This window comes from Malaclemys terrapin, chromosome 20 (genome assembly GCF_027887155.1).
Source record: "Malaclemys terrapin pileata isolate rMalTer1 chromosome 20, rMalTer1.hap1, whole genome shotgun sequence".
NCBI classification, from domain to species: domain Eukaryota; kingdom Metazoa; phylum Chordata; order Testudines; family Emydidae; genus Malaclemys; species Malaclemys terrapin.
The window spans coordinates 225,041-251,314 of record NC_071524.1 but is presented as its reverse complement, the minus strand read 5'-3'; the positions used below and the strand labels follow the sequence as shown (position 1 = coordinate 251,314).

Sequence of the window (26,274 nt, the reverse complement as noted above, 5' to 3'; positions counted from 1 at the left end):
AGGGCAAACACTCACCAAGGGTCTGGCTGGGAGCAGGGACGCCAAGCTGGGCCCCTCACCTGCAACAAAGATCCGCATGATGTCACTGGCATATGATCTGTTGGGTGGCTCCCATAGGCAGGGCCGGTGCAAGGAAGTTTCGCGCCCTAGGCGAAACTTCCACCTTGCACCCCCCCCAGCCCTGCGGCAGCTTTCTGCCCCCCCTCTGCCCTGAGGCACCCCCCCCCGTGGCAGCTCCCCCCCAGAGAGCCGTGCGGCAGCTCCCCACCCTAGCTCACCTCTGCTCTGCCTCCTCCCCGAGCACGCCGCCCCCACTTTAATTCTCCTCCCTTTCCAGGCTTGTGGCGTCAAACAGCTGATTGGCGCTGCAAGCCTGGGAGGCGGGAGAACTGGAGCAGCGATGGCGTGCTCGCGGATGGCGTGTAGCAGAGGTGAGCTGGGGTGGGGAGCCCTGCGGCAGATCCCCCCCGCCCTGAGGCACCCCCGCCGCAGCTCCCCACCCCCCGGCCCGGGGAGCCTTGCGGCACCTCCCCACCCCAGCTCACCTCTGCTCCGCCTCCTCCCCGAGCACGCCGCCCCCCGCTCTAATTCTCTTCCCAGGCTTGCAGTGCCAAACAGCTGATTGGTGCTGCAAGCCTGGGAGGTGGGAGAAGTGGAGCGGCGACCGCGCGCTCGGGGAGGAACGCTGTAAAAAAAAAATTGGGGGCACCGTTTTTTGGCACCCCCAAATCTTGGCGCCCTAGGCAAGTGCCTAGTTCGCCTTAATGGTAGCACCGGCCCTGCCCACAGGGCGTGGGATCGGCAGCTGTAGGCTCCTGCGTCTTCCCGCCTGGTGCTGGGGATGGTGAATTCGTCCCCATTGGCATCCAGCCATAGGTGCTGACTTTTGGGTTTGCGGGTGGGTGCCTGTGACGGAGCAGGGAGCAGGGCAGATGTGACGGAGCAGGGAGCAGGGCAGATTTGACCTGGGAATGTTGCAGGGGGGTTGCAGTGGGGATGTGGGACTTCCCTTGAAGGAAGCTACCTGAGCTGTAACCTGAGCCAGGAACGGGGGGTGGGGAGAATTAACACCTTCTGCCCGGGAGACTGAACAAAGGAGAGGAGCAGCGGGAGGAGTTTTGTTTTTAGTTTCAGTTGGGGCTGGGTGATGCAACGCAGGGAACCCCAAGCTGGGGTCTAAGCTCCCTGAACCTCCCAGAGGGACCTAATTGAGGGGGTCTGGTCGTACCTACACGCTCTGCTTGAGACTGTGTTCCTGTCCTTAAATAAACCTTCTGCTTTACTGGCTGGTTGAGAGTCGCAGTGAATCTCGGGAAGAGGGGTGCAGGGCCCTAACTCCCCCACACTCCGCAACAACTGGTGGCAGCGGTGGGATCTACTGCACCCCGTGGATGGCGCTTCCTGCAGTAAGTGACTGGGGAGCAGTAAAACGAAGGGGGATTGACGGGGACCAGGCCTGCTGAAGAGTGGGAGAGAGACGGTTATTACCCCTGGGAGTGTGTGACCAGCGAGAAGGACTTTTGCAGTAACAGGGTCCCCCGGGGGGATCGCAGCGAGTGGTCCCAGGGGCGGAGGAGTCTGCAGCTCGACCCTGGCAGAGAGGCGGTGACCTCGAGAAGGGCTGGCACACTAGCGGTCCCCCTGGGAACTGTGGGGAGCTGTGAGCACACAGGCCGGTGAGTGGCCAGCAGGAAGATGTATGCCAAGCGGCTTAAGAGCGACCTGGTGGAGCTGTGCAAGCAGAGGCGGCTGCGCATTGGGAGGCTCACCAAAGAACAGCTCATTGCCCAGCTGGAGGCAGAAGATCGCGCGAATGAACTGATCCCTGTGTCTCAGGGAAGCAGCCTGGCAAATGCAGCGCAGGCACCAGTGTCTGTCCCAGCTGGGAGTGGTCAGCCGGCTGCTGAGGGCTTCCCGAGACCCCTCCTTCCTATGCCTAGGGGAAGGGTGGGGAGGAGCCCAGCAAATACCGAAGGCGCCGTGGCCCCCCCGGCCAGCAGGGGACCCTCCCGGCGAAGCTCGCCGGCCAGCAGAGGATCCTCCCGGCGACGTTCGGCATCCGTGGAGCGGAATTGGCTGGAATGGGAGAAAGAGCTAAAACTGAGAGAGCTGGAGGATCGTGAACAACAGAGACAGCATGAACGGGAGGAGAAAGAGAGACAGAGACAGCATGAACGGGAGGAGAAAGAGAGACAGAGACAGCATGAACGGGAGGAGAAAGAGAGACAGAGACAGGAGAATGAGAGACAGAGACAGCATGAAGAGAGACAGCGTCAGCATGACCTGGAACTGGCGAGATTGAAGGACAGCGAACCCCCGGCTGCGGTGAGTGAGGGGGGACCCAGGACTGCACGGAGCTTTGATAAGTGCATCATGGCCCCATACAAGGAGGGGGAGGACATGGATGACTTCCTGGAGGCCTTTGAGACGGCCTGCGAGCTGCACCGGGTTGATCCCGCGGACAGACTCCGGGTCCTTACCCCCTTACTGGACCCCAAAGCCGTGGCATTGTACCGCCAACTGGGAGAGGCAGAGAAAGGGGACTACGAACTATTCAAAAAGGCCCTGCTACGTGAGTTTGGGCTGACTCCTGAGATGTACCGGGAAAGGTTCCGGAGTCAAGATAAAACCCCTGAGATCTCATATCTGCAACTAGCCGTCCGCATGGAAAGATACGCCAGCAAGTGGGCTGGTGGGGCCCAGACGAAGGAGGACCTGATTAAACTGCTGGTACTGGAGCAACTGTATGAGCGGTGCCCATCCGACCTGAGGCTGTGGTTGGTGGACAGAAAGCCAGAGAACCCGCGACACGCCGGGCAGCTGGCTGATGAGTTTGTAAAGAGCCGGTCAGGGGGTGGCAGGGAGGAGCCCCAAAGGAACAGGCCCGCTGCGATGCAGAGAGAGAGTCACCCTGGGACCTCCCAAAGGGGGAATATGGGGAATCCCCTCCCACGGGGAATGCCCAGCATCAGGGACAACCGACCGGCTCGAGGGGACCCACGGGACCTGAGCTGCTATTACTGCGGCCGAAGAGGCCACGTTCGGGCCCAGTGCCCGAAGCTCAAGGACAGACTGAGCAGACCGAACCCGCACCGGGTTAACTTGGTAGAGGCCCAGACGGACGAGGGGCAGGCTTCCCACGCAAGAGGGGCTGGCAGCTTATCAACTGCTCAAGAGAGAGAAGGGCCCCCGGCCAGCTTCTCTGGGGGGCCAGATGCTCCGGATTCAAAGTTCTCCGTTTACAGGGTTGGCGCGGGGCTGTCCCTGCGGAGCGAGTGCCTTGTTCCCCTGGAGGTGGATGGGAAGAAAGTTTATGGATACTGGGACACGGGCGCAGAGGTGACACTGGCCCGGCCCGAGGTGGTGGCCCCAGATCGGGTGGTGCCCAACACCTTCCTGACCCTGACCGGGGTGGGTGGGACCCCATTCAAGGTTCCCGTAGCGAGGGTACACCTGAAATGGGGGGCCAAGGAGGGCCCCAAGGACGTGGGAGTGCACCACCATTTGCCCACTGAGGTGTTGATGGGGGGGGACCTAGAGGACTGGCCAAGCAGCCCCCAGACCGCCTTAGTCGTGACCCGTAGCCAGAGCTGGCGAGGGGCACTACGCCCTGACCTTGGGAAGGATGTTCCACCGGAGGCACCGAACCCTTCCCGGGTGGGGAGGGAACACCCAAGGACAGGCCGCGGGGTGGCTGGGGCTTCCGACCCAGCCGACGAGAGGGAGCAGGTCCCCATCCCTTCCCCAGCCGCCGAGTTCCAGGCCGAGTTGCAGAAGGACCCCTCCCTGCGGAAGCTAAGGGGCCTGGCTGACCTCAGTGTGGTACAGACCATGAGGAGAGGATGCAAGGAGAGGTTCCTGTGGGAGAAGGGGTTCCTGTACCGAGAGTGGGCTCCCCCGGGGGAAGTGGAGTCGTGGGGGATCAGGAGGCAGCTGGTGGTTCCCCAGAAATTTCGCCACAAGCTACTGTACCTGGCCCATGACATCCCTCTCGCAGGGCACCAGGGGATCCGGCGCACCAGGCAGAGGCTGCTACAGAACTTTTACTGGCCCGGGGTCTTCACCAACGTCCGGCAGTACTGCCGATCCTGTGACCCCTGCCAGAGGGTGGGGAAGGCCTGGGACAAGGGGAAAGCAGCATTGAGACCTTTGCCCATCATAGAGGAGCCTTTCCAGAAGGTGGCCATGGACATAGTGGGACCTCTCAGCAAGACGACCCGGTCTGGGAAGAAATACATCCTGGTGGTGGTAGATTTCGCCACCTGCTACCCCGAGGCAGTGCCCTTATCGTCCATTGAAGCAGACACTGTGGCGGATGCGCTGCTGACCATTTTCAGCCGAGTGGGGTTCCCCAAGGAAGTCTTGACGGACCAAGGGTCCAACTTCATGTCGGCCCTACTCCGGTGCTTGTGGGAGAGATGTGGGGTCCGGCACAACTGGGCCTCAGCATATCACCCCCAATCCAACGGGCTGGTGGAGAGGTTCAATGGGACGCTAAAAATGATGCTGAAAACATTTATGAATCAGCACCCGCAGGACTGGGACAAGTACTTACCTCACCTGCTGTTTGCGTACAGGGAGGTACCCCAGGAGTCTACCGGGTTTTCGCCTTTCGAACTGCTATATGGAAGGCGGGTAAGGGGGCCCCTGGACCTGATGAGAGACGAATGGGAGGGGAAGGCCACTCCTGACGGAGAGTCGGTGGTGGAGTATGTCCTGACCTTCCGGGAACGACTTGCCGAGCTCATGGGCCTGGCCAGGGAGAATCTGGCCAGAGCCCAGAGGAAGCAGAAGGTCTGGTATGACCGCACAGCACGGGCCCGCGCCTTCGCCACTGGGGATCAGGTGATGGTCCTCATCCCCGTGAGGAAAAACAAACTCCAGGCCGCCTGGGAAGGGCCCTTCAAGGTTGTCAAGCAACTAAACGAGGTAAACTATGTGGTGGAGCTGTCGAACCGGGCACACCACCACCGGGTGTACCATGTGAATATGATGAAGCCATATTATGACAGGGGGAATATGGTGTTGGCCGTGTGTGGACAGTGGGAGGGGCAGGGAGATGACACTTTAGTAGATCTATTCCCTGGGACAAGAGTTGGCTTCCCCCTGGAAGCAATTTCCCTCTCTGATCGGCTAACCCCTGCCCAGCGAGCTGAGATCGGAGGGGTGCTGCATCTGTACCAGCAGCTGTTTTCCAACGAGCCTGGACGCACTAATCTGACTGTCCACCGGGCGCAGACAGGATCGCACCCGCCTATAAAATGCTCCCCCTTCCGAGCCACAGGGAAAACTGCTCAGGACCTGGAAAGAGAGGTCAATGACATGCTGGCTTTGGGGGTGATCCAGCCGTCTTCCAGCCCTTGGGCCTCGCCGGTGGTGCTGGTCCCCAAAAAGGACGGGTCGATCCGGTTCTGTGTGGACTATCGGAAGCTCAATGCCATCACTGTAGCCGATGCCTACCCCATGCCCAGGCCGGACGAGCTCCTAGACAAGCTGGGAGGTGCTCGGTACCTTACCACCATGGATCTTACAAAGGGCTATTGGCAAGTGCCGCTGGATGCAGATGCCAGGCTGAAATCGGCCTTTGTCACCCCTCTGGGGCTCTATGAGTTCCTGACCCTGCCCTTCGGCCTCAAGGGAGCGCCGGCCACCTTCCAGCGCCTGGTGGATCAGCTACTGAGGGGGATGGAGAGTTTTGCCGTGGCGTATATCGATGACATCTGTGTCTTTAGCCAGACCTGGGAGGACCACATATCCCAGGTTAGACAAGTGCTGGACCGACTCCAGAAGGCTGGGCTGACCGTAAAACCGGAGAAGTGCAAGGTGGGGATGGCTGAGGTATCCTACCTAGGCCACCGGGTGGGAAGCGGCTGCCTAAAGCCGGAACCAGCCAAAGTGGAGGTGATCAGAGACTGGCCCGCTCCTCAAACCAAAAAGCAGGTCCAAGCCTTTATTGGGATGGCAGGGTACTATCAGAGGTTCGTGCCCCACTTTAGCGCCATAGCCGCCCCCATCACTGAGCTGTGCAAGAAGGGGAAGCCAGACAAAGTGGTCTGGACCGAGGAGTGCCAGGAGGCTCTCCGGGCGCTGAAGGAGGCTCTGGTCAGTGGCCCAGTTCTGGCAAACCCAGACTTTGACAAGCCCTTTATGGTGTTCACCGACGCCTCAGACACAGGACTGGGGGCGGTGTTAATGCAGGAGGATGAAAAGGGGGAGAGACACCCCATCGTGTACCTGAGCAAGAAGTTGCTACCCCGGGAGCAGAACTACGCGGCCATCGAGAAGGAATGCCTGGCCATGGTGTGGGCCCTCAAGAAACTAGAGCCATATCTCTTTGGGCGTCACTTCACCGTGCACACCGACCACTCTCCCCTGACCTGGCTGCACCAGATGAAAGGAGCCAACGCCAAGCTCCTGAGATGGAGCCTGCTCCTGCAGGATTATGACATGGACGTGGTCCATGTGAAGGGACGTGACAACCTGATAGCGGACGCATTGTCCCGGAGAGGGAGCCCTGAACTTCCCCAGGTCACTGGTCAGAGTGACCCCGCTCAGTTCAGTCTCAAAGGGGGGAGAGATGTGACGGAGCAGGGAGCAGGGCAGATGTGACGGAGCAGGGAGCAGGGCAGATTTGACCTGGGAATGTTGCAGGGGGGTTGCAGTGGGGATGTGGGACTTCCCTTGAAGGAAGCTACCTGAGCTGTAACCTGAGCCAGGAACGGGGGTGGGGAGAATTAACACCTTCTGCCCGGGAGACTGAACAAAGGAGAGGAGCAGCGGGAGGAGTTTTGTTTTTAGTTTCGGTTGGGGCTAGGTGGTGCAACGCAGGGAACCCCAAGCTGGGGTCTAAGCTCCCTGAACCTCCCAGAGGGACCTAATTGAGGGGGTCTGGTCGTACCTACATGCTCTGCTTGAGACTGTGTTCCTGTCCTTAAATAAACCTTCTGCTTTACTGGCTGGCTGAGAGTCACAGTGAATCTCGGGAAGAGGGGTGCAGGGCCCTAACTCCCCCACACTCCGCAACAGTGCCCTCCCGAGGCTCCACCCCCCACTCTGCCCCCTCCCTAGGCCCCACCCCCTCTCCGCCCCTTCCCCCGCCTACCCATCGCTCACTCCTCTCCGCCCCCTCCTCCAAGCACCTCTGCCAGTTTTGGAGGGAGGCTATTCACATTAGAGCGACAAGGTGAGTGAGGTCATATCTTTTATTGGAGCAACTTCTGTTGGTGAGAGAGAGAGACAAGCTTTGAAGCTTTCACAGAACTCTGCCTCAGGAAGAAGATCAGCGCAGCAGCTCAGAGCCAGAAACAGCTGATCGGCGACAGCCCCGCTAGGATGACCAGATGTCCCGATTTTATAGGACTTCTTCTTTTTCTTGTATAGGTTCCTATTACCCCCCACCGCATCCCGATTTTTCACACTTGCTGTCTGGTCCACGGGCCCCATAAACAGTTGACTGGTGCCAGTGGGTGCAGAGCACCCACTAATTTTTCCCTGTGGGTGCTCCAGTCCCGGAGCACCCACGGAGTCAGTACCTATGCATCCAGCTCCCAGATTCGGATTCCACCTTTATACAGAAACAATCTCCTGGCCTCGCACCGACACTGACAGCGGATGGTGACGGCTCCCCCAGGGCGATCATCCCGCTGGGGCTGACGGAGATGGAGGGTCCAGGCGCAGGGAGCTCTGCGTTCACACACAAACAGGAGTGAGACAGAGAGACACAAACCCCTCCCCAGGTGTCTGTAACCTGCCCTTAGCGCCAGTCCCAGGGACAGCGCCAGGGCTAACAGACACCTCACTGCATCTACAGGGAACCTGTGGGCTGGATTCTGATCTCAGCCCCCCGGGGTCAATCCAGAGTCACCCCTGACTGCACTGGGGACAGTCTCCATGGGGTCAATAACAGGAGGTTGAAGTGAGTTTTGGGGTGAAGTCCCAGCAACCCCCCCCTGCAACCTTCCCAGGTCAATACTCCCCACTCAGCATTCAAATAACACATTAAGAACATTCCCACTTCATCACATCTCTCCCCCCTTTGAGACCGAACTGAGCGGGGTCACTTCAGCCAGTGACCTGGGGAAGTTCGAACCTACCCACGTTCCCATGGATGCCCCAGCATCCCCCCCTTCCTGGGTGAGAATTACACCAGGCCCTTCCAGTTTCCTGACCCCCTTTAGGTCAGGTATGCTCGATGGCACTTGTAGTCCGCATGTGGGAAGGCTTATGCAGCCCGTGCCCTTTTTCCACCCCAGTACCCCTGGGGTTCCAACTGGGCTGGGGTCTTTTCCCAGCGCTCCAGTCTGGAGGTCGGTGATTCAGGCTCTCTTGGTTCAGAGCCCCCCTTTTTACCTTGGCCACCCTCCGGAAAGGATCCTTTATGCTGGGCAAGGGTCCTAAAGCTGTTTTCCCCTTGTCCCAGGCCTTCCTCACCCTCTGACAGGGTCACAGGATCCGCAGTACTGTCACACAGTAACAAAGACCCCAGGCCAGTAAAAGTTCTGTAGCAGCCTCTGCTGGGTATGCCAGGTTCCCTGGTGCCCTGAGAGGGGAATGTCATGGGCCCGGCACAGCAGCTGGCGGCGATACTTCCGGGGGACCACGAGCTGCCTCCTGATCCCCCCTGACTCCATTTTCCCTGGGATAGCTCATTCTCGGTACAGGAACCCCTTCTCCCACAGGAACCTTTTCCGGCAACCTCTCCCCATGGTCTGTGCCGCCCTGAGGTCGGCCAAGTTCCTTATCTTCTGCAAGGAGGGATCTTTCTGCAACTCGGCCTGGAACTCAGCAGCTGGGACAGGGATGGCCACCTGTTCTCTCTCGCCGGCTGGGACTGAAGCCGCAGCCTCTCTGAGCCGTGTCCCTGGGTATTCCCTCCCCACCAGGTTAGGGTCCTGCGCCTCAGGCAAGGCACCCTCCCCAAGGCCAGGACGCAGTGTCCCTCGCCAGCTCTGACTACGGGTCACAACCAGGGCACCCTGGGGGTTGCTTGGCCAGTCCTCCAGCCCCCCCCCCCCCCCCCGTCAACACCTCAGTGGGCAAATGGTGGTGCACCCCCACTTCCTGGGGGCCCTCCTTGGCCCCCCATTTCAAGTGTACTCTCGCCATGGACACCTTGAATGGAATCCTGCCCACCCCCGTCAGGGTTAGATAGATGTTGGGTGCCACCTGATCTGGAGCTACCACCTCAGGCCGGGCCAGTGTCACCTCAGCGCCCATATTCCAGTATCCATTGACCTTCCTCCCATCCACCTCCAGGGGAACAAGGCACTCGCTCCGCAGGGACCACCCCGCGCTCATCCTGTAAACGGAGAACCTGGTGTCTGGAGCATCCAACTCTGCAGAGGAGTTGGCCTGGGGCCCTCCTCTCTCCTGAGCAGTTGATAAGCTGTCAGACCCCCTTGCCTGGGCCGTCTTCCCCTCGTCCGGCTGGGTCTTTATCCAATTAACCCTCTGTGGGTTCGGTCTGCTTAGTCTGTCCCTGAGCCTGAGGCACTGGGTCCTAATGTGGCCTCTCTGGCCACAGTAATAGCAGCCCATGTCCCGTTGGTCCCCTTGAGCCGGTCGATTAGCCCTGACACCAGATGTTCCCCTTGGGAGGGGGTTCTCCACGTTTCCCTTATGGGAGGTCCGAGGGTCACTCTCTTCCTGCATCATGGTGGGTCTGTTCCTTTGGGACTCCTCCCTGACACCCCCTGACCGGCTCTTCACAAACTCATCAGCCAGCCGCCCTGCGTGTCATGGGTTCTCTGACTTTTTGTCCCTCAATCACAGCCTCAGGTCGGATGGGCACCGCTCATACCGTTGCTCTAGTAGGATCAGTTTAACCAGGTCCTCCTTCGTCTGGGCCCCATCTGCCCACTTGTTGGCATATCCCTCCATGCAGACAGCTAGTTGCACATCTGAGATCTCAGGGGTTTTACGCTGGTACATCTCAGGAGTCAGCCCAAACTCACGTAGCAGGGCCTTTTTGAATAGTTCGTAGTCCCCTTTCTCCGCCTCTTCCAGTTGGCGGTACAATGCCACGGATTTGGGGTCCAGTAAGGGGGTAAGGACCCGGAGTCTGTCCGCGGGATCAACCCGGTGCAGCTCGCAGGCCGTCTCAAAGGCCTCCAGGAAGTCATCTATGTCCTCCCCCTCCTTGTATGGGGCCATGATGCACTTATCAAAGCTCCGTGCAGTCCTGGGTCCCCCCTCACTCACCGCAGCCGGGGGCTCACTGCCCCTGAGCCTTGCCAGCTCCAGTTCATGCTGTCTCTGTTTCTCTTTTTTCTCCAATTCATGCTGCCTCTGTCTCTCTTCATGCTGCCTCTGTTTCTCTTTCTCCTCCAGCTCTCTCAGTTTTAGCTCTCTCTCCCATTTCAGCCGCTTCCATTCCACAGACGCTGAGCGTCGCTGGGAGGATCCCCTGCTGGCCGGGGGGGTCATGGTGCCCTCGGTATTTGCTGGGCTCCTCCCCACCCTTCCCCTAGGCATAGGAAGGAGGGGTCTCGGGAAGCCCTCAGCAGCCGGCTGACCACTCCCAGCTGGGACAGACACTGGGGCCTGCGCTGCATCTGCCAGGCTGCTTCCCTCAGAGACAGGGATCAGTTCATTCGAGCGATCTCCCTCCTCCAGCTGGGCAATAAGCTGTTCTTTGATGATCCTTCCACTGCGCAGCCCCCTCTGCTTGCACAGCTCCACCAGGTCGCTCTTAAGCCACTTGGCAGACATCTTCCTGCTGACCATTCACAGGCCTGGGTGCTCACCACTCACCACAGTTTCCAGGGAGTCCCCTAGTGTGCCAGCCCTTCTCGAGGTCACCGCCTCTCTGCCAGGGTTGAGTGGCAGACTCCTCCGCCCCTGGGACCACTCACTACAATCCCCTGGGGGATCCTGGTACTGCAAAAGTCCTTCTTGCTGGTTACACACTCCTGAGGTTTAATCGCCCCCTGAAACCATCCCTTGCTGACTCTTCAGCATGCCTGGTCCCTGTCAATCCCCCTTCGTTTTACTGCTCCCCACTCACTTACTGCAGGAAGCGCCATCCACAGAGTGCAGTAGATCGCACCACTGCCACCAGTTGTCACGGAGTGTGGGGGAGACCAGGCCCTGCGCCCCCGGCTTCCTGCAATTCACCATGACTCTCAGCCAGCCAGTAAAGCAGAAGGTTTATTTAGATGACAGGAACACAGTCCAAGACAGGTCTTGCCGATACAGACAACAGGACCCCCTTTAGTTAGGTCCATCTGGGGGCCCCGGGGAAGCCAAAGCCCTGTTGGTCGGGGCATCCATCTTTATTCCCCAGCCAGCTCCAAAACTGAAACTCCCTTCAGCCGTCTCCTTTCTGCCATTTTCCCAGCTCCTCCCCCAGCCTTTGTGTCCTTTGTCCAGTTTCCCAGAAGAGGTGTTACCTGACCTTCAACCCCCTCCTGGGTTCTCATGTTACATGCTCAGGTATGCTCCCTTCCCCCAATGCAGGCAGTCCCAGCAAAACTCCCCTGCAACCTTCCCAGGTTAATACTCCCCACTCAGCATTCAAATAACACATCAAGAACATTCCCACTTCGTCACACTCATCTCTTCCTGAGTCCCTCACACGTTGTCTCTAATGTGCCAGACAAATCTATTGGAGCCAAAATAAGGAACGGTCCCTGCAATGCCCAGGAAATCCTGGGGCCGTCAGCCTGGCCAAGTGTCATGTAGCTCGCAGCTTGTCCTTGTCTCTGTGGGGAGTGGGGACAGGTCACACTCAATGTACCCTGCAGCCTTGGGGAAGGTGCACTGGGCTTGGAGCCAGGAGACCATGGGGTCTGGTCTTCAATCTTCCACTGCAGATCCCTCCCTTCCCCCATTATTACATTCTGGGTTCAAGCGGCTGGGGACCCATGTAGGTAAAATTAATACGTGATCATGCAATTAAAGGATGGTGTCGTAATGCATGTGCTCAAGGGGGCAGAGTTAAGGGTGTTAAGGAAACCTTAACTGGCATTTCCTGGTGCTGGAGAGTTTGACTTTGCAGCCTTCCCTCTAAGTCTGCCAACCTGCCCACGTGTGACACGAGCCGTGGCACAGTGTAAGGCTTGTCCATTGAGAGATTCTCTTCCCTGCACAGCCGGATCCAGGCTCCTGGGGGTGCAGAGAGACAGCGGGTTAGAGGGGCCTGTGTCACCTTGTTGAATGAATGAGGTGTGAATGAGCAAGGGGTGGAAGGCAGCACCTCCAGACAGCTGCAACTGTTGGAGAGGGGATGGAAACCACACCCAAGGACAATAAAACTTGTCCAGTGGGCTCACTAAAGAAGATCAGACATACTGAGGGCCTTGTGAGTTAGAAGCCAGCACCTTCTTTTGAAAACACCCTCTTTGAAAATAAATGTGGCAGCATTAAGACAACACCCAGAAGGAAGCACCACAGATGAGCAACTGACACAGACACAGATTTTGCATCTGGTGTAGATTTGCATGAGAGGAAAGCTGGTATAAATGTGAGGCGTCTTGCAGAGGACCCCGGGTCTCCTCTTGTCAACATGGGAGCATCGATCCGGATCGGCAGAAGCCCGGCTCCACCCCTCCCGCATCTAACTCACCTGGCCAGTGCAGTTAAGGGGAGCAACTAATTGGTAACAACAAGACGGAGTGTGCTTGTGTCTGTGTGTGTGAGTGCATGAGTCTAATATAGATCATATGCATATGGTACAGTGTTGATAGATACATGTATTACCAATAAATGTGGCGCTTTGCCTTATTCCCCCTGAAAAGATTCTGTGCAGTACTTTAAGTAGAACACATGGACCTTTGGTCTGACCCAGTCTGGATGTTCTTATGATCTGTCAGATCTCCTGTCTAACCCAGACCACAGCCCTGCCCTGAATTAATCCCCCTCTGAACTCCAGCAGATCTTCAGGAAAACAGACAACTTTGATTTAACAAGTGCCAGGGATGGGGCATTGACCATGCACTTTGGTACCTGGATCCAGTGGTTAATTCCCCTCCCAGTTAGAAACTGACCCCTTATTTCCAGTCTGAATGGGTCTAGCTTCAACGTCCAGCTGTTGGCTGCGGTTAGACTCTCGAGGCATTGCCTTGCTATCTACAGCAGGGAAAATTCTTGCCCGTATCCTCTTAAACCGATTACTTCCCCTTGCAGGGGAAATATTGCCGGAATCTCAGTGTGGTTTTAGACCATCCCACGGGACAGCGGACATGATCTTCATTGACTGCCAAATCCAGGAAAAAAATCTCGGGAACAAAATCGGGAACTATACATGGCTTTCATCGAAGCCCTGTGGCTGGCCAGATTTGGCTGCCCTCCAATATCTATTAAGGTCTGAAGGCTTCTCCATGAGCAGATGACTGCCACGGTTCTCTGTAATGGCCTTTCATCATCAGAACTGGGATTAAGCAAGGATGCGTTGTTGCCCCATTCATGTTTTCCATCTGTGATGAAGTGGGGGATTTTGTTGTTTTTTTCAATGGTTTGCATGGCAAGGGGGTGGGACTCAATTTTCCTGGGTGTTACTGGTTTAATGAGGTGATGGGAGAGGACAAAACTTGGGACACCGGCCAATAGCCTGGAGAATGGAGACCCCAGTGACTGGTGACCTGGTGACCAGGAGGCCCAGCTTGGGAGGGAGAGGAGACCCAAGCGACCTGTTTACCTGGGACCGAAGACAAAGGACACGGGAGGAGCTGTTGGGCGCCTGATATCAAGGTCTCTGGACAGGAGAGAGAGAGTAGGCAGAGCCCACCTGGATGGAGGGGAGACTGGAATGTGTTGTGCTGAGGTAGGCCAGACCTGAGGCCCTGAGTGTTTCCTATGCTGTGTTCAGACGCTCAATAAACCCTCCTGTTTTACGCTGGCTGAGAGTCGCTCTGGTCTAGAGATCAGGGTTGCATTCTTCCCTCTGGGAGTGGAGGCCCCGACTGGGGGTCCAGAGCGAGTGGACTCCCTGAGGGGGCCCACAGTGAGAGACAGGCGTGCTAAGGCTCAGCGAGGTGTGGTTCCAGGAGGTGGAGGGGCTTAACCCCCGAGAGAGATTGTGACCCCCGAGAAGGGCTGTCGCACTGAAGTGGTTCCCCCCAGGGACCGTGGGGAGCTGAGAGAGCACATGCCTGTGAGTCCATGACCACTTGGGAACAGCGTGGAGATGACCTATAACCATCTCCTGAAGAAGGACATTGTAGAGCTGTGCAGAGAGACGGCCGCACATTGGAAAGCTCACCAAGGCACAGCTGATTGCTCAGTTGGAAGAGGACGATTGCTTTAAGGAGCCAGTTCCTGACCCAGCTGGGGCTGAGAGAGAGGCTGGGAGCAGCCAGGTGTCCCCGAGACCCATGTCCCTGACCAGCAGCGGGTCTCCACCCAGCTCCCCGTGGGGGGATCTGAGATGGATGGAATTGGAGTGGAGATTGAAGGATCAGGGGACCAGGAGAGACAGGGAAGGCAGGACGCAGAACAGCAGGAGATGAACTGGCGATGGGGGAGCTGAGAGGCAGAGGGACCCATCCAGGGGTGAGGGGGATGGACCCTGGGGTGCCAATTCCGCAGGGAGCGTTGACACTAAATTGCTGCCCCAGGTTAAGGACGGGGGAGATATAGATGCCTGTCTCACGGCCTCTGGGAAGGCTGGCAATTGGAGCCAGGCTGACCCTGCATCTACCCCCTTTTCTGGGTCCCAAGGCCATAGAGCTGTTTAGCCAGTGGTGGCAGACTGGCTCCCACTCCCGGCCCCAGCATACAGGGCTGTCCTTAGGCATAGGTGGCTGAATATGGCACCCGAAAATTTGGGGCACCACCCTCGCTGGTGGCGCGGACTCCTCTCCAGCCCCTGCCCCATGCTCAGACCCGACCCCCCCGGCGCCTCCCCTCCGCCCACTCACTCCTTAGCTGGCCAGCTGAGGGCTCAGGTTCGGGTGGGGCCTCACAGGGCCAGGCGCGAAAGTTTGCATGTGAGTGAGCAGGTGGGAACAGAGCGGGGTGGGAAGGGAGGGGAGCCAAGCTCGGGGGAGTAGAGCCGCGCCTGGGTCTTCTGGGAGCAGAGGAGGAACTTGGCTGGGGATGGCTGGGGGAAGCTGGGGTGGGAAGGGAAAAGAGCAGGGGATTCTTTGTCTGGCTCAGTGAGCGACCAGTGAACGTGCTAGGCAGTGGTGTAGCCAGCTTCTCAGTGCAGGGGGAGCAACCATAAAAAAGGCGCCCCCTTCTTGGCTCCTCCTCTGGCCACGCCCCTCCTTGGCTCCTCCTCCAGCCGTTCCGCGACCCCCTCCCTTGGCTCCTCTGGTCACGCTGCGGCCATGCTGCGCCCCCCCCTCGGAGGGGCTCATTGGGGGGGGCCGGGAGCGGGGGAAGAGGTGGCGGGCGGGTGCTGCTCCCTTCTCCCGGGGACTGGGGGGAGCAGAGCAGTGGGGCGGGCAGCAGCTGGTGGGGAGATTCCCTCTCCCCGGCAGCTTCCTGGTTCCCTTGCAGGAGGCGGCCGTGCTGAGTGTGGGGCGCGATGGCTGAGGAGCCCTGCCTCTTCGCTCCTCCGGCCGCACCTGCCGCCCCCTCAAACGGCTCCTCCGGAGTCCGACCGTGCTGCCCCCCCTTGCCTGCAGGACCCCAGCGGCGGCCCGGTAGGCGCCGCTTTTGAAAAATGTACTGAGGGGAGGCGGCTGCTTCCCCTGAACCCCCCTAGCTATGCTACTGGTGCTAGTGTTGCCGGCACAGGGGCCCGAGGACAGCAACAGTGAGGTTCGTTGCCCGGAGTGCTTCGCGCCAATAAACATACCGGGGTGGAGAAACAATCAAAGTTTATTTGAGATCTCAAAGTGGTGCAAGGAGACAGGCAAGTCTCAAATCGAGCACACCAGCAAAAATAGTTTCTCTCTTCTTTATACATTTTACAACTAAGCCCCCCCTCTCTACCACCTCCCCTCTACTCCCCCTCCCCTCTCTACCGAAGGCATGTTTATACATTTAAGCAATTAAATCATTCTAGGGCTATAAATCTAGCTTGTTAGTAACTTCTCTCTAAACAGTTATTTGGTTCTGTTTACCCTTAGTTTATTACCCCTTCCCCAGCTAGAAACATGCAAACCTCATCATTATTGTTTGGTACCTGAAATGAACAAGGTCGTAATTGCTAACTAGCTTTTTACACATTCCAGTTCCTGTCCTTGGCTGTTAAGGTCGATCAGAGTTAAACATGGAAGGACAGAGTTTAAACATGGAAGAACTCTGGCTCAGGCAGGCATAGTAACCCCAACACTAGGGTCCCCTAAGGAGCAGTCTGGTGGCCCTGGGGGAGAGCAGCTGTTCTGAGTAGCCCCACACTGTACCTGCCCCTCTCCCCTCTTCTGCCCACGTGCCCTGCCCTGCCGGCAGGTCCCTGCACTCTCTCTCCTCGTCTCCTTTTCACTCCACCTCCCTCTTCTCTGATGTTTAATCCCAGGCTCCGAGGATCCCCTTTGGTCTGTCACCTTTTCCTCTCCTCCCTTCCCCAGCAGGGATCAGCCGGGCTGGGAGGAGGGAGAAGCACACACACAACCTGGCTGGGGAGGAGGGAAAGTTAAAGGCAAATAAAAGCAGGGGGCATTTGCTTTTCCTGCCCATTCACAACATCCCAGTGTCAACAGGCGGAAACTGACACTAAAACAATGGGAGGATGGGGATGTAGAGAAGCAGCAATGCAAGGGAGGGAGCGACCTCTTAGCTGGGAGGAAGAAGGACTGGCACTTGACAAGGCTGGAGTAGCGGAACATTTTTATTTAGGGGAAAGGGACATGTTTTTTTTCCTTGTGGCTCCAAGTATCTCCCGGGCTGTCTCTCAAGCTGGCAGCACTTTGAACGAGGGAGAGTTCTAAGCAGTGCAGAGTTGAGCGGGATTTGAAAGGTCCCTTCAAGAACGCGCCACCTTCTTCCTCCCCTGTGGGAAAGACCTTTAAAAAAGGCCTTAAATCACCCAAAACAAGAGCCGCTGTTCAAATGAGACGCGGCTGGTTAGGGCTCCAGCCCCCCCTGTTGAAGCATTGTTGAAACTGCGCGCTGAGTTACACCCAGTACAATCCCACTGAGCCGAGCGTGACAAGCAGGGGTGTAAATCAAGGCAGGAAAAAAGCCTGGTGCCTGACTACAATTCCTTTTCACATTAAAGTGCACATCCCAAGCACCTCTTCACTTATCAGGATCAGAGGGCCACGCTGTTTTAGGGAGAAGGAAAGGCCATTCGGGAGTTGATGGCCCAGAGCGGTGGCAGGCCAGGGCCTGGATGGGGGCTGGACTCAGCCATGGGTATCAGCTATTTCTTTTTTGGCATTCAAATGGCTTTGGGGGTCATGGCTGACATCCCAGCCATACTGTAAAACGCTTCCCTGTGGCCTTTTGGTCTGCACACCGAGGGGTCTCACTGCCAAGGCCCTATCCGGGGAGGAGAGGGGAGGGGAGGAGAGGGGGAAGGCTGCAGAGTGATCGCCCACCTCCAGGCAGCCAGTGGCCTGTGCTCCCCACTGCCATGACAAAATTTGCAGAATTTTGCAGAACTTTAAAATACTGTGCACAGAATTTAATTTTTTGGTGCCAAATTCCCTTGGGAATATGGGGTGCTGGGCAGTGTGTGGGGGGGATGTGGGTGGGAGTTCGCTGGGCATAGGGATCTGTGCTGGAGATCTCTGAGTGAGAGGCCACTAGGCATGGGGGTTGCTGGGCATAAGGGAGTGGGGAGTACTGGGCAGGGGGGCAGTGTGGCGGGGCACACTGGCAGCGCAGAGCTGGGGTTGGGGGTGCAGGTGGGAGGGATGCAGGAGTTTGGGGTGAAGGCAGCAAAATTAAACTGTTTTTAATAAAGTGCATGTGGCAAGTTTTCCAATACTGTCAGCTTCTGTTTGTGTTGCTAAGAGCAAGTTGGGCACAGGGGCACCAGTTTAATAATACTGCCTAGGGCCCCATAAATCCTACGGCCAGCCCTGCCAGCATGTATGTCTGCATGGACTCTCCTGGGCTCAGGCCCCTCGGACCCCCAGTGGGAGCGGAAGGTGGTGGTCAATGGGGAGAAATTCCTGAGGTGGCGAGATCCTGGGACAGAGAGACCTGTTGTCAGGCCCCGGGTGGTGTAGCAACGACCATCATTAGGATCCAGAGTTAACTGTCACATGGAATTGGTAGGCTAGAGAGTTAACACGGTGTCTATCTGGGTTGGTAAGTTCCAGGGTTGACACACCCCTGGGCAGCACCCCTGTGAAGGGGGAGCCCTGCTTCTGAGCCGTTCCCCCGGGTTGTCTGCAGACTCAGGCAGACAGACAGGATACATGGGATCATTATCCCCGGCTCTCCTTCCCCTGCCCTGCTTCCAAGGTGGCCATTCTGTTCTCTTGCCCATGCCGTCCGGCCAGCTCTGCCTCTGGGCCTGCCCGGTTCACAGCAATTGACTACTTGGGTGGAACAGCTGCCACACCCTACCCCAGAGGGGTTGCATCCCAGTGCTGGGTGAGGGGTCCCTGGATACCAGCCCCCGTGCCCCACCCCAGAGTGATCCCTTCTCCCCCATGTGTAACACACACTGCCAGCGCGGTTCAGCGGGGCTGTGGGTCACCTGGGGGGGAGAGCTGGTTTGTGGTTCTGTTTTTATTACAAATCTGGAGATTAACAGGATGCAAAATAACACAAACAGCTGCCTTGGTGCGTCTCTTCCCCCTCCTGGTGCTGAGCCCTCCTGACCCCCCACCCATGGGGCTGGGTGGGGCAGCACCAGCTGAAGGGAGGGCTACGGGGCGGGGGGCTGTAAGCCAAGCCCATTCTCTGGGGGGGGAATCATGCTGTCACCCCCGGTGGCCGAAGCTCCCTGTCCCATTGCTCCAATGACTCCCCCTGGGCTCATGCTATGGGAGTGGGTAGGTGGGTGAGGGTGCCCTTACACCCCGGGGGCTCTGCTCATGGGGCCCCCAGTTCACATTGATGGCAGCGTAGACACTGGGCTGGGCGGGCTCAGGGGCAGGGGCTGGGCTGCTCCGCTTGCCCTGCAGCGCCTCGTGGTCCAGCTCGGTGTAGGTGAGTCCCTCGGCGCCGGGGTCGGGCTCCTGGGGCTGGGAGGGGAGAGAGTTATGTGTGTGTGCGTGTGTGTGTGCGCACATACCAGACAGTTCCACCAGGGGGCAGCGATGCCCCCCATAGCCCCTTGCCCCCCCCATGCACAGTTGCTCTGACACCCTCTGTCCTCTCCAGCAGGGGGCTCCCAAGAGCTGCCCCTCCCCCCCGGAAATCCAGCAACGCCTCCCCCCCACCCAGTCCAGCCCACAGAGCCCACGGGGCAGAGATCAGGGAAATTCCACACACCCCCAGCACCTGCCCCCCATGGAATTCCACTGACCCTCCACAAATCTCAGACAAATGCAAACATTTGGAGGATGGTTTGAGGGGTGAAGCTGAGTTGGGGGGTGCAGGGTTAGGCTCTTCTTCTCTGTTTTCTTGATCTCCTTCCCCTCTTGGGGGGAAGCTCCCTTGTTGATCCCCAGCTCCGGTGTCTGCCCTGAGGGGGTACGGGGGACAGGCAGAGTCTGAGGGTACCGGCATCAGAACATGGCTCTAGTGGGACCTGTGCAGGGCAGGATGGCGGGTGGGAGGGTTGAGGAGTAGGGGGCACTTACCAGGACATCCAGCTGCTTCCCTTCGCTCACAAGGGCATCTGTGGAATACAGACACCCCCCCCCCCCAGTGAGCGGCTGGGCCCAGATTAAGGCCCCAGGCCCACCCCCGCCAACTAGCCCGCCTGACCCCAGCGCATCGGGGTGGAGCAGGGTCACTAGCCTAGGGTTACCATCCATCCGTATTTCCCCGGACATGTCCGGCTTTTGCGTCTTTAAATAGCCGTCCGGGAGGAACTAGTAACAAGGTTAAAAGGTCCGGGATTTTTTTCCCCTTCTCTGCAGAGTGCTGCACGGCTGATTGGGCGTCTGGGCCTGATTGAGCCGCTCCCATTGGCCTCCAGCAGCCAGAGCCCCTCCCCTGCTCCCCCCCCCCCTCCGCAGCGTGTTTTGCCTACACGTGGAGCCAGCAGGCATGGGCATGGTAAGGGGAGTCCCGGGGGGCAGTCAGGGAGCAGGGGCAGGGTTGGAGGCCTCCACCTGCCACCCACCCTCCGCGTGTCATCCCCCCCACGGGTCCCCTCCCTCCCTGCCTCTGCCTGCTTGTGCTGCCAGACTAGCACAATGCATAGCAACTGCTGTCTGCTGCCCCAGGGTCCTAGTGCCCTCCATCCACTAATAGCAAGGCAGGCTGCCCTTACCCTGCCCTTCCACCCTAGCCCCGAGCCTCTCCAATGCCCCAAACCCCTCATCCTCAGCCCCAGCCCTCATCCCCCCGCACCCTAATCCTCTGCTCCATCCCTGAGCCTGCACCCATCACCCCCCCTGCACACCCACCCCCTGCCCCAGCCCAGAGCCTGCATGCAGCATCCAAACTCTATCCCAGAGCCTGCACTCTAATCCCCAGCCCAGGACCTTCACCCCAGACCACCTACCCGAGCCTTAGGCAGGTGGGGGGGGTGAGTTCTGGGCACCACCAAACTTTCTACAAACCTGCCACCCATGCGAGTGGATAAGGGTCGGGCAGTCAGGGTCCTAGGGGGGCAGTTAGGGTGGGGGGTTCTCAGGAGGGGGCAGTCAGGGGACAAGAAGCAGGGGGGGTTGGGGATTCTGAGGGGGGCAGTCAGGGGGTGAGAAGTGGGAGGGAGTGGATGGAGGCAGGGCCAGGGTGGGGCTTCCCCCCGTGTCCTCTTTTTTGATTGTGGAAATATGGTAATCCTACACTAGCCCCATGGTGCAGCGGGGGAAACTGAGGCACAGAGCAGGGCCAGGGCACCCCCCAAATGCACGCAGTGAGTCAGAGCTGCACCCACATCAGCATGCCCCCCCCACAGGACACAGCCCCTACCAGGGGACACTCACCCCTCCCCTATAGCTGCCCCCTCATGAGTGACTTACGGACTGTGGCTGCAGCCTCAGACTCCCTACGGGGAGAAAGAGAGAGAGTAACAGAACTCAGGAGTCCTGGCCCTCCTGTTGTAAGCAGTAGACCCCACTCCCCTCCCTGAGCCAGGGAGAGAACTCAGGAGTCCTGTGTCCTGGGACAGGTAGATCAGGGGTGGGGAGTGGAGCTGGGGTCTCACCTGCTCTGTCTCAGGGCTGGTCCTTTCTCTGCAGAGACATGAAGCAGAATCGTCCATGAGTTGACCCGGATTCCATGTACCAGCCCTGCCCCACAGCCCTATAGGGTAGCTGGGATATCCTATCCTATCTCATAGAGCTGGAAGGGACCTTGAAAGGTCATCGAGTCCAGCCCCCTGCCTTCACTAGCAGGACCAAGTACTGATTTTGCCCCCGATACCTAGGTGGTCCCCTCAAGGATTGAACTCACAACCCTGGGTTTAGCAGGCCAATGCTCAAACCACTGAGCTATCCCTGAGATGGGGGTCCTAGGACAGAATCCCTCCCACCATGCTCTGCTGGGGGAGCCCCTCCCCCTCCAGCTGCTGAGCCTGGGTACCCTAGAGACAGATTGAGCCCAGCCCCCTGCAACACAGAGCCCCCTGCTGAGCACCCACCCTCTGCAGCACAGCGCCCCCTAGTGCTGCCCCAGGGGCTTTGGGACCAGCTCTCACTGCCAGGGGAGAGCGCCCCCTGCTGGGCCCCTGCCCCACCCCCAGGTTTCCTGGCCTGTCTCCCATCTAAACCCTGACCTCTTCCCAGCCCGGCTTAGCAGCGGGTTTAACCCTTCCCTCGCTGGGCGGGGCACTCACTTCCTCGGGTTCTTCTGTAGCAGAGGAAGATCAGGAGGAGGAGCAGGAAGCCGGCGGCCACCGCGCTCACCCTGCCGATGATGGGGCGGGTCAGACCCGGTGCTGCGCTTGGTTCTGATCCCCCTGGGAAGCAGCACCAGGCCGTGAGCACCATGAGCGGATGGTTCATTACCTGCTGCCCCAGCCCCTCCCCCTCGAGGACCCAGGGACCCACAGAAGAATATTCTATGGGGCTAGTGGGGGGGCAGGAGCAGAGGGGATTCTGAGTAATAGTGGTCAGGGGGTTCACTCCCAATAGCAGAGGGTTGTACTGGTGTGGGGGCAGGGTGTGTGGGAGGGGGATTTACCTCAGGCCCTTTGCTTGCAAAGCCAGCTGGGCCCAGATCCTGCAGCACCTGCCCCCCCTCAGGTCCTGCCCCGTCCTGGGAATTTCTCAGCAGCTTCAGCTCACTTCTATGTAGGAATTATATGGGTAGGGGGATGGCAGTGGAGGGGGCTTCTGGCCAGGGAGGGCTCCTTGAGATCATTGGGAGAGCCATGCCCTGCTGAAGTGATCAGCAGCAGAAGAGTTAATGGTGCCGTCATCGCAACAGCCATCATTAGGTTCCAGAGTCAACCATATGTCACACTGAATCAGTGGGTTCAAGTGTTAACACCATGTCTATCTGCATTGATAGATTCCAGGGCTAATGCTCCACTAGGCAGCACTCCAGCAAAGGGGGAGCCCTGCTTCTGAGCCGTTCCCCCAGTCTCTCTGCAGACTCAGGCAGACAGATGGGATACACCAGATCATTATCCCCGGCTCTCCATCCCCGGCTCTGTTCTCCCAGGGGGATACACACCGAGCTGTGCCCCACACGGGTGACTTTGTGGTGCCAGTGGGAAGCACAGCACCCCGGTTTCTGGGGGCTGGGGTAGGGCTTTGCATTGGGGGGAAGCTCTCCCAGGCCCTGTCCGCACCAAACCAATCTGGCATCTGTCCAGTGACACCCCCCCGCATATGAAATGAATCGGGGGGGTTCAGACAGGGCATTCGCTGTGGGGATCTTCCCCCATCCCACCCATCCAACCATTCACTGCTCCCCCCGGTAGCGGCTCCTTAGGCTGCACAAAGCTGTTTTTGGGCATGGGGGGGGGGTTGATGGCAATTTCCTGCCCTGGTACCTGGCCTCGCGCTGCCTGGGTGGGTGGAAGTTGGCGCCGTTCCCGGCTGAGTCGGGTCAGTTCCCCCTGCAGGAATAGAACCAACATCTCTCAGGGGCGGGGTGCAGGGGTGAGAAAGCGGGAGCCCTCTTGTCTGTGGTTAGTTATACAGGGAACCTCTCCTCCACCCAACCGGCAATGGTGGCTCTTCCCTGGGCTGAGCCAGTGTCCCCAGAGCAGGGAAGACCAAGGCAGCATCCCACTGGGAAAGGCCCCTGCTCTGCAGCTCCCCCTGGGGCAGGGATCCCCCCTCCCTCAGCATCGAGCCTCCAGCAGCTGCTGCTGCCCCCTTGCTGGGGAAACCCCCAGTGATTCCGTCCCTGCCCCCCAGCCGGGCATCCCCTCTGCTGGACCCAGGTGCAGAGACCCCCTGATCAGGGGTATGCACAGGAATAAAAATGTGGCCGCGTTTGGAGGGGCACTTTGTGTGCCCCCCGCAGCCAGAGGAGCTGGCTCTGCTCCCCGGAGGAGATCTGAGCTCCAGCCCCATTGATTCAGAGGGCCCCTGCTCCTGTTTGTCCCCCTTGCACATTCCCCTGCCCCTGAGGGTCTGGCTGGGGGTGGGGCTGGGAGCGGGGATACTGAGCCGGGCCACTGACCTGCTACCACCAGCTCCACAGGGTCGCTGGGATGTGACCAGATGAATGGGTACAATTTGTGGTGATAATAGCAGCTGTAGTTCCCTGCGTCTCTCCAGCTCACGTTGCGAATGGGAAACTCAGCCAGGTCCCCAGCAGGCTCCATGTCCTGCAGCGCATTCGGGTTTCCATCTTTGTACAGAAGGAAACTCATGTTCTGGTGCCAACCCTGACACCGGATGGTCACGGCTCCCCCCAGGGCGACCCCCATGCTGGGGCTCAGGGAGATGGAGGGTTTGCGGAAGATGAGCTCTGCAGTGAGAAGGAGACAGGCTGTGAGACAGACCCCGGCAGAGTCACTGCGCCCCGTCCTCATCGCACAGTCCCAGATATGGGGCCCCTGGGAGAAAACCCAGCCAGAGGAACCTCTCCGAGATCCCAGAGATTCCTGGGAGCTACGCCCGGAACTGCCTAAACTCCAGAGCACCCCTCTGTACCCCTCTATGTATTTAATGGGTCCCCACAGCCTGGGATCCAGGACTCCTGAGTTCTATCCCTGGCTCTGGGAGGGGAGTGGGGTCTAGTGGTTAGATCAGGAGAAGGGTGGGAGTCAGAAGTGCTGGGTGCTGCACAGACACAGTGAGAAAAGGCCCCCACCCTAAAGCCAAGTCCTGATGATCTAACCAGACACAAGGTGCAGGAGGGATGATTATCCCCCATTCACACAAGGGGAAATGGAGGCACAGGCAGCTTAAGTGACTCATAGATTCATAGATTCTAGGACTGGAAGGGACCTTGAGAGGTCATCGAGTCCAGTCCCCTGCCCGCATGGCAGGACCAAATCCTGTCTAGACCATCCCTGATAGACATTTATCTAACCTACTCTTAAATATCTCCAGAGACGGAGATTCCACAACCTCCCTCGGCAATTTATCCCAGTGTTTAACCACCCTGACAGTTAGGAACTTTTTCCTAATGTCCAACCTAGACCTCCCTTGCTGCAGTTTAAGCCCATTGTTTCTGGTTCTATCCTTAGAGGCTAAGGTGAACAAGTTTTCTCTCTCCTCCTTATGACACCCTTTTAGATACCTGAAAACTGCTATCATGTCCCCTCCCAGTCTTCTCTTTTCCAAACTAAACAAACCCAATTCTTTCAGCCTTCCTTCATAGGTCATGTGACACCCCAAGGAGTGTCCCATCTGCCCAGAGACCCCCATGATGGTCTGGCTGGGTGTGGGGCTGGGAGCGGGGACACTGAGCCGGGCCCCTCACCTGCTACAAAGATCTGCACAATGTCATTGCGATCCGACCAGTTGGGCGGCTCCGATCTGGAGCGAGATCGACAGCTGTAGATCCCTCCGTCTTCCCGTCTGGCGCTGGGGATGGTGAATTCACCCCCGTTCGCAGCAGCGTCCAGCTCCCGGATTTCGATTCCATCTTTATACAGAAATAACCTCCTGCCTTTGCATTGACACTGACAGCGGATGGTGACGACTCGCCCCGGGGCAATCACCCTGGTGGGGCTGACGGAGATGGAGGGTCTGGTCGCAGGGAGCTCTGCGTTCACACACAAACAGGCGTGAGATGGGGAGACACAAACCCCTCTCATGTGTCTGTAACCTGCCCTTAGTGCCCAGCCCCAGGGACAGTGCCAGGGCTAAGAGACACTTCACGGCATCCACAGCCGGGGTCTCAAACTCAAATGACCACGAGGGCCACATGAGGACTAGTACATTGGCCACATTACTGACACCTCCCCCCCGCCTCTCGTGGCCCCGCCCCGACTCCACTCCTTCCATGAGGCCCTGTCCCACCTCTTCCCACCCCTTCCCTGCCCTCATTCCAACCCCTTCCCCAAAATCCCCACCCCAACTCTGCGCCCTCCCTGCCCCCAGGGGGAGCAGGAGGGGTGTGGGGTGTGGTGGGGGGCTCAGGGCAAGGAGTTGGGGTGTGGGGTGCAGGAGGGGTGAGGGTTGCAGGGGAAGGAGGGACACAAAGGTCTGTGTGTTGCTGTTGCTTCAGGCACCACCCCCAGCAGCTCCCATTGGCCGGGAATGGGGAACTGCGGCCAATGGGAGCTGCTGGGGGCGCTGCCCGAAGCAAGAGCAACGCACAGACCCCTGTGCCCCCCCTTCCCCACATTCAGGCCGCTTCCCGGAGCAGTGTGGGGGCGGGGCAGGCAGGCAGGCAGGGAGCTTGCCCTGCCCTGCCCTGCCCCGGTGTGTGTTGGGCCAAAGCCATCTAGGTAAATGCTAGGGGAGGGCGGGGGGGCACGAGGAGCTCACGGGCCACAGAAAATAACCCCATGGGCCACGTGTTTGAGACCTCTGATCTACAGGGAACCTGTGGGCCGGGTTCTGATCTCAGTCCTTGGGATCAATCCGGAGTCACCCCTGACTGCACTGGGGGCCGGGCTGGGTTCTGATCTCAGCCCACCAGGAGGGTGACCATATTTCCCTCTGCTGAATATGGGACACCTGGTAAAATTACTCATATTCAAGCGAGTTCAATGGTAATCAATCAGAGCTACGCAGTACAAACCTTCAAATTCACATCAAGTTGACTGAGCCCCTGTTAAAAAGAAATTCTGCGTAGTTGGATTCTTTGTATTTACTTTCTTATCTGTGAGGTTTTAGGGTACACATGGGGAGGGGTGACACACACACTGCTAACCCCCCCCCCCCACGGGGAGAGGTTACACACACACATACACACACTCCTGTATCCCTCTCTCACAAGGTGGGGGTGACT

The 26,274-nt window shown here is 58.5% G+C and overlaps 1 pseudogene; it reads right to left on the bottom strand.

Moving 5' to 3' along the window:
- The window catches only part of LOC128826724 (leukocyte immunoglobulin-like receptor subfamily A member 6), a 161,267-nt pseudogene that overhangs the window by 110,910 nt on the left and 24,083 nt on the right, over positions 1-26,274 (bottom strand).